This window comes from Nicotiana tabacum, chromosome 16, assembly GCF_000715075.1.
Source record: "Nicotiana tabacum cultivar K326 chromosome 16, ASM71507v2, whole genome shotgun sequence".
NCBI classification, from domain to species: Eukaryota; Viridiplantae; Streptophyta; class Magnoliopsida; order Solanales; family Solanaceae; genus Nicotiana; species Nicotiana tabacum.
Window position 1 is genome coordinate 1272937 of NC_134095.1, and position 7578 is coordinate 1280514.

The 7578-nt window shown below is 37.9% G+C and overlaps 1 non-coding gene and 1 pseudogene across 1 annotated transcript; one reads left to right on the forward strand and one right to left on the reverse strand.

Annotated features, from left to right (window-relative positions):
* Positions 1-688: 688 nt before the first annotated feature.
* LOC107768580 (putative 6-phosphogluconolactonase 4, chloroplastic) lies at positions 689-6133 on the forward strand (annotated as a pseudogene).
* Positions 6134-7089: 956 nt separating this feature from the next.
* LOC142170862 (small nucleolar RNA U3) lies at positions 7090-7305 on the reverse strand. Its single transcript, XR_012700473.1, has one exon. It is a non-coding gene; the product is annotated as a small nucleolar RNA U3 (small nucleolar RNA).
* Positions 7306-7578: the final 273 nt, after the last annotated feature.

Here is a 7578-nt window from a genome sequence, read left to right on the forward strand (position 1 = left end):
ACAAAGGTAAAGAATAAGAAGTGAGAGAAGAGATGGGAAGAAGGAGCTTAGCTCCGCTCATATTTTCACTAACTACAAAAAAGATGTACTGTATATTACATATATACTTAACAACTAACCAACTAACCTCCTATTTACATCTTCTAGAAGAGTACAAGTTAAATAGCCTTACGTACAACCTTTACAAGCTATTAATTTCTACAATTAATTTATTGTGATCAAATTATATGTTAAAGTAAATTATATATATGTTAATTAATTAATTAATTATGATCTATAACAAAAATTAGGTACATATCAAAACATCTTTACCAACACCAAGTTAAACGACAGTAGTACACGTGCTAGTCACTGATCCCTACCCTTTCATCGAATGCCATGCCCCAAGTACTCACCTACCTAAAAAGCTCCAGCACGTTAAGTTCTTTCTTTCACAGTCGCCGGTGGACTAGTCTATTCGCACTCTCAGTTCCTATATAACATGATAGAGTGCGCAGTGCACTTAGCCTCTTCTTCTTGCGCTCTCTTTGCTAACTTGCGCATCTTATCTACCCGATTCTCTTTTCTCCGCCGATCTTTGCCGTTGACCTCTGCATCTATTATTAGCAAGTCACTTTCTTGCTCGCGCTCACATAGGAGAATCTCAGTATTGAGTACAAACTCATCGAAATCTCAGTTTACAACTAAATCATCAATGGCTGAGACTGTGACAGGGAAAAGTAAAGGGAAAGTAGAAGTGTTTGATTCTGAAGAGGAACTTGTCATGTCTTTAGCGAAGTACACAGCTGATTTATCGAAGAAGTTTTGCAAAGTGAGATGTTCTTTTTCTCTTGTTGTTTTCGGTGGTTCACTTATCAAGTCTCTTATTTAATTGTTTATTCTTTTCGTTGTTAATCTCTTTGGATGGTTTTGGTGTTTAAGTTAATTGAATGTTTGTGTTTGTTGCAATTGTGCAGGAAATTGGTGGAGCCACCATATATTGATTCAATAGACTGGTCGAAGTGACACGTTTTCTGGGTGGATGAGAGAGTGGTCCCAAAGGATCATCCTAATAGCAATTATTTGCTTGCTTATGATGCTTTAATATCCAAGGTATTTGTGTCTTTCTACTACATATTGATTCTAACGCTGCCATAGTGTGTGATATCGTCTATTTTTTGTTAAAACAATTTTTCATAGTATATATATGTTTCTTTCATTTGTTTGTCCGATCAATGGACTGAAAATGATCGGTTTATTGTGCAAATGCTTCCTTACATTTGAACAACGAGCTGCATTAATGTTTGAGTTTCTACACAGAGAATGTAAGGGTAATTTGAACAGAGGTGAAATGCACTTTATGGGGCTATCTGAGTATTGATGGAGAATAAACTCTCTTGTTATTAAGCTTTCCATTCATCAACTCTGGCAGAGGCGGATCCAGGATTTTTTTTCCTGCACCACCCACCTCCACCCCCGCAGAACCCCCCTCCTCTAAAATAAAAAATTTTACTTTTTTTTTGTATTTTCAATTTTCTGTTTTTTTCCTACCCCACCCACCCCACACTACCCCCCAAAACCCCCCTCCCCTAAAAATGTTTATTTACTTTTAGTTAAACACAAGAATCTTAATATCTATAAGTTAGGAATTTAAATTGAATAGCTGTAGCTAAGCCTTAGTTCTCTGTGGAATTCGACTCTGAACTTGTAAATCGAATTATATTTGCAACGACCGCTTAGTCCTTTTTATAAGGCATAATTGAGCATGATTATCCTTTAAAAGGACGGGTGAATATTCTGCCCGAAACAGACCTTGTACTTTTTGCAAAATCTAAGGATTATGGGATCCACCGGAGCAAGTGTGAAGGGATAAGTGTAAATACTTAGATACCCCTCAACATGAGTGGTAACGTCCTCATTGGGACTAGGGACGACCACTTCTTTGTCCACCATTTCCAGTCCTCCTGAATTGTAAGGTGTGTATTCTTGATAATGGAGCATATGTACCTCTATAACCCTCGCCTCAGTCTTGTTGACTTGAGGCTTTCTCGACCTTGAAATCGTTCTCAATGGAGCAGCCTCCGGGGATTTATGATTTTGTAAAATTGCCCTCAATCGGTACTATGTAGACTTGTTTATAAGCTCAGTTTGAACTTATGTTGACTTTGCTTAACTCCAGCTTAGTATGATTTAAGAGGGATTTGAAATACATCTTCAATCGTGGCGTATACACTTTCAGTGAAGGCTCTTCGATAACTATAGCAAGTTAAATGGACTTGCTCTGAGTTGTGCCATCTTAGCTGGCAGTCCCAGCATCTCCAAAGCTATAGACTATTTGAAATGAAGATGATTACAAACTAAATTACCAAATTCTTTTCGGAAAAGACTTCAAAGAATATGCATGACTGCTGAGAGCATCTTTTAGATTATGAATTGTTTACAATAGTCAAACAAAACTGCATAAGTGGTTTGATCTTATTAAGAATGATGAAAAAGCTTTTACTTCATTATATTACTCTTCTCCTTACATGTTAACTTTTCTCATTTCATGTCTTAATTCTATTTACTAAGGTTTTAGGCTCACCTCTTCTTTCTCTTGGGCAGATACCTATTCCTACTGACAATGTGTATGCGATAAACGATGCACTATCAGTAGAGGGTGCGGCAGATAATTACGAGACTTGTCTAAGATACTTGGTTAAGACCAAGATTGTAGACATATCCGATGCTACTGGATTTCCAAAATTTGATGTGATGCTATTGGGTATGGGTCCCGATGGGCATGTAGCTTCCTTATTTTCTGGGCATCCTCTTGTCCATGAGAAAGAGAAGTGGGTCACCTTCATCAGGGAATCTCCAAAACCTCCACCGGAAAGGATTACATTTACATTTCCTCTAATAAACTCATCGGCAAATATCGCTCTTGTTGTAGCAGGTGCTGGGAAGGCAGATGTAGTACATAAATCACTAGGTGATAGTGAAAGCCATGTTCAATTAGTGATTTACTTTCCATGTTAGCAATTTTTGTTGGGTGAGGTTCCTTGCTTAAAAGCTTGAGAATCTGCTGATACTGTTCTGGATTGAAACCCTACACAGTTGGAATATTCTGCATAAGCATATGTATTTCCTGCATTTTGAGACTCATCCCCTGCATTTACATTGTGAGCCATGGGTCCACTATTGTCTTGTGTTCCTCTCCTCATGTTGTTGTTGAACTTGAACCCTGGTGGATATCTATTTAATTTGTAGCAAGTCTCCCTTGTATGCCCCTTCATTTTGTAGTAATCACATAGTAGTATATTGTTCCTCCTTGGCCTCATATTAGAAGCATTTGCAGTTACAAGTGGACTACTGTGCATACCTATAAGTGCGCCTCCTAGAATCCCACTCTGTGCAGCAGATCCATTACTCATTCTCTGACTTTCTTCAGGGATAATCATGGAATATTCCTGGTCAAGTGTTGGTGTTGGATGCATCATCAATATTTGACTTTTTTGTGGTGCATAAGTTTCATTCAAACCCATCAAAAACTTCATAAACTTCTACTGATGCAAGAACACAACAAATTGCCTGGATTTCTCACAATCACAACTAGGAAATGAGATAATTGACTCAAATTCATCCTATAGATCATTCAGCCTAGAGAAATATACGGATACACTAGAGATTCCTTGTGTCAAGGAACTTGTTTCCTTGTTCATGTGATAGATCTTTGTGGCATTTACTTTATCAAATCTATCTTTCATGGATTTCCACACCTTTTGTGCATCTGAGAAGTATACGATTTCCTCTTCTGAGTTCTAGTACTACTGAACTCCTTATCCGTGACTGAACTATAGCATTGCATCGTTCCCATTGCTTTAACCTAAAATTATCATTTTTATATTGTTCTCTAGTGCAGGTTCCGTCTATAAAACCTAGCTTATTCTTCACCAATAGTGGCATTACCATAGACCTACTCCATTCCGAGTAGTTTTCTATTTTCAATCAGTAATTCATGTACAAGTGAGATACATGGCGTGTCCTAAGGATGCACATAAAGTAGATCGTTGCAATCAAGTATTTGAGTGTTTGCATGTGACGATCCAGCACTGAATCAGGAGTATCACCAACCATTTCAGCACAAACAATCGATGAATTTTGCAGACCTCAAAAGTAGCAAACAATTTTAGAAAGTTAACAAAAAATTGGGGAAAAGGAGATTTGAAGAAAGTAACGAGACACCAGAGCTTGACTGTAAGAATCGCATGGAACCGGGCTCTGATACCATATCAAAATGAGGCCCTAGGTCCACCATTGTCAAGCAGTTGTTGAGAAATGCGAACAAAGGTAAAGAATAAGTAGTGAGAGAAGAGATGGGAAGAAGGAGCTTAGCTCCGCTCATATTTTCACTAACTACAAAAAAGATGTACTGTATATTACATATATACTTAACAACTAACCAACTAACCTCCTATTTACATCTTCTAGAAGAGTACAAGTTAAATAGCCTTACGTACAACCTTTACAAGCTATTAATTTCTACAATTAATTTATTGTGATCAAATTATATATTAAAGTAAATTATATATTAATTAATTAATTAATTAATTAATTAATTATGATCTATAACAAAAATTAGGTACATATCAAAACATCTTTACCAACACCAAGTTAAAAGACAGTAGTACACGTGCTAGTCACTGATCCCTACCCTTTCATCGAATGCCACGCCCCAGGTACTCACCTACCCAAAAAGCTCCAGCACGTTAAGCTCTTTCTTTCACAGTCGCCGGTGGACTAGTTTATTTGCACTCTCAGTTCCTATATAACATGACAGAGTGCGCAGTGCGCTTAGCCTCTTCTTCTTGCACTCTCTCTGCTAACTTGCACATCTCATCTACCCGATTCTCTCTTCTCCGCCGATCTCTGCCGTTGACCTCTGCATCTATTATTGGCAAGTCACTTTTTTGCTCGTGCTCACATAGGTGAATCTCAGTATTGAGTACAAACTCATCAAAATCTCAGTTTACAACTAAATCATCAATGGCTGAGACTGTGACAGGGAAAAGTAAAGGGAAAGTAGACCTATTGTTGGGCGGTTGGGTTATGACCTATTGTTTAGCCCATCTTGACACAGCCCATCTTAGCCCAAGTATACTTTGGGTTGGGTTGGGCAATGACCCATTTATTGACCTAACCCATCTTGACCCGCCCAAATTTAGTCCAACCCGCCCATTTGCCATCCCTACTGATGAGGGCATCTATTAGATTACCAACTGTTCATGATACTTACATCACATACAAAACTGCCTAAGCGGTTTGATCTTTTTAAGAATGATGAATGAGCTGTTACTTCCTCACTATTTTCCTTTTACATCTTTATTCTACCTACTTAACTTTTAATCTCATTTCGTCACTTCTTTTTATTTCATCGCTTCTCTCATTTCACATCTTAATTCTATCTACTATGCTTTTAGGCTCACCTCTTCTTTCTCTTGGGCAGATACCTATTCCTAGTGGCAATGTGTATGCCATAAATGATGCATTATCAGTAGAGGGTGCAACAGATGATTATGAGACTTGTCTAAAATATTTGGTTAAGAGCAAGATTGTAGACATTTCTGAGGCTACTGGATTTCCCAAATTTGATGTAATGCTATTGGGTATGGGTCCTGGTGGGCATGTAGCTTCATTGTTTCCCGGGCATCCTCTTGTCCATGAGAAAGAGAAGTGGGTCACCTTCATCAAGGAATCTCCAAAACCTCCACCGGAAAGGATTACATTTACATTTCCTGTAATAAACACATCCGCCAATATTGCTCTTGTTGTAGCAGGTGCTGGGAAGGTAGATGTAGTGCATAAATCACTAGGTGATAGTGAAAGTTCTAATTTGCTTCCCGTGCAGATAGTTTCACCTGAAGGAGAATTGGTCTGGTTTTTGGACAAGGCTGCCGCTTCATACCTGTAAGGATGATGATATATGAGTTACAAATTAGTGTGTCGAAGAAGTAAAACAATTAGTGCTTCACTGCTGTGTGTGTATTTTGTAATTTTAATACATTCTCAAGAAGGGATGTTTTCCCCAGTATTGCCAGCAAAATGCTGAGGTTTCATATGCCATTATCTAGTTGTTAGCAGTTTCTCCTCACTTGTTTCTATGATGATGCTTGGCTCTCACTAACTCGCTAATAAAAGTGTAGTTTGTGCTGTTATTATCTGTTCATCTGGCATGTGGAAAACTTCTTCGTATCATCACCTAGGTGTAATATGCCTGCATTATTCAATTTGGTGCAAAGCAATGCATATTTGATCATAAAGCTTAGAAGCTTCCTCCTTCTTTGTCAAACGAAGCAAATTCAAAGCAATAACGTAATATCTTACTGCAACGTGATAGATAGACGTGGATTATAATACTTAATATTAGCATTGTTCAATTTACATATGTTTGACACTTTGAGTCGATGTTAAACGCTTCTTTATTTGAGAGTTGAAAAGTAACAAGAAATAATGTACAAGGGAAGTTGTTTGGTCGACGTGACAAACTTCCAGTTTGGATTAATTTCAAGCTAGCCTTTCGGATAGAAACCACCATTACACGCCCGTGATATCAAAGACCAAGACTTCTTTATTTTGCCATATTACTGAATTTGCTCTTTGATCTCACAAGGAATAAGAATTTATTCGCTTACGGGTTACGACTTACAGTGCTTTGTCCCAGGTGTTTTTTCATGACAATAAGCCATCTTGTTGCTTAAGTATTCAAACTGTTCTAGATTAAGAGCCACTTCAGTGCACTAGCAAATAAAAAATAAGGTTGCTGTTTTATAGTTGGGATGAATCAATGTCTTCAAACACTATTAAAGTGATCAAACGAGGGTTTGTTGGAATAGGCACTGCCAATTTTGTTAAACTGGTCTAGCTTTAAGTGTAGCATCCATGAAGAAAAGTCACAATCTTTACACCTTGCAACTCAATGGTTAAAAGATCCCAGCTTTCACACTATGAATTTCACCCTCATATTTGCACATCATTTGGTGTACTTGGTGCAAGTATGTTGAAACAACTGGAAGTTGAGAAAGAGGAACCAAAGATAGGAGAAGGAAAAAGATGGTAACAAAAAGAATTTTGAGTCTGTTAAACAGCTATGAGACCATCCCAGGCCTGCAAGCAGAGCTGAGAACGATCCTCTACTGCTCCAAGGCCACAAGTGACCACGAAAAGCTGTTAATCACGCTCTAGCCTCAAAGCCATGCCTCATCAACCATACTTGATTTTCTGTCTCCTTAGAACTCAAGGATACAGTGGTACGAGCCTATAGAATAGATCCTGTTCAAGTAAGGTCGTGCCCTTCAGTTGTAGTGAATGGCTATATAAACGGCAAACGGATAAGTTAATGCGTCGATGTGGGATAGATCTTATGCCAATCTTCAACCCTGACAAACAACTAGGTTTTCTGCTCTCGGGCAAACATGACCAAAATCGAATCCAAAACTAATAGTAGAAGTCTACTTTGTGATTTTGATTCGTGTGGAGAAAACAAAAATACTGCCAATGAGGTTAAACTTTGAATAAAAAACATTAAAATTATTTTAAACTAAAAAAAAACCCATCATGTTT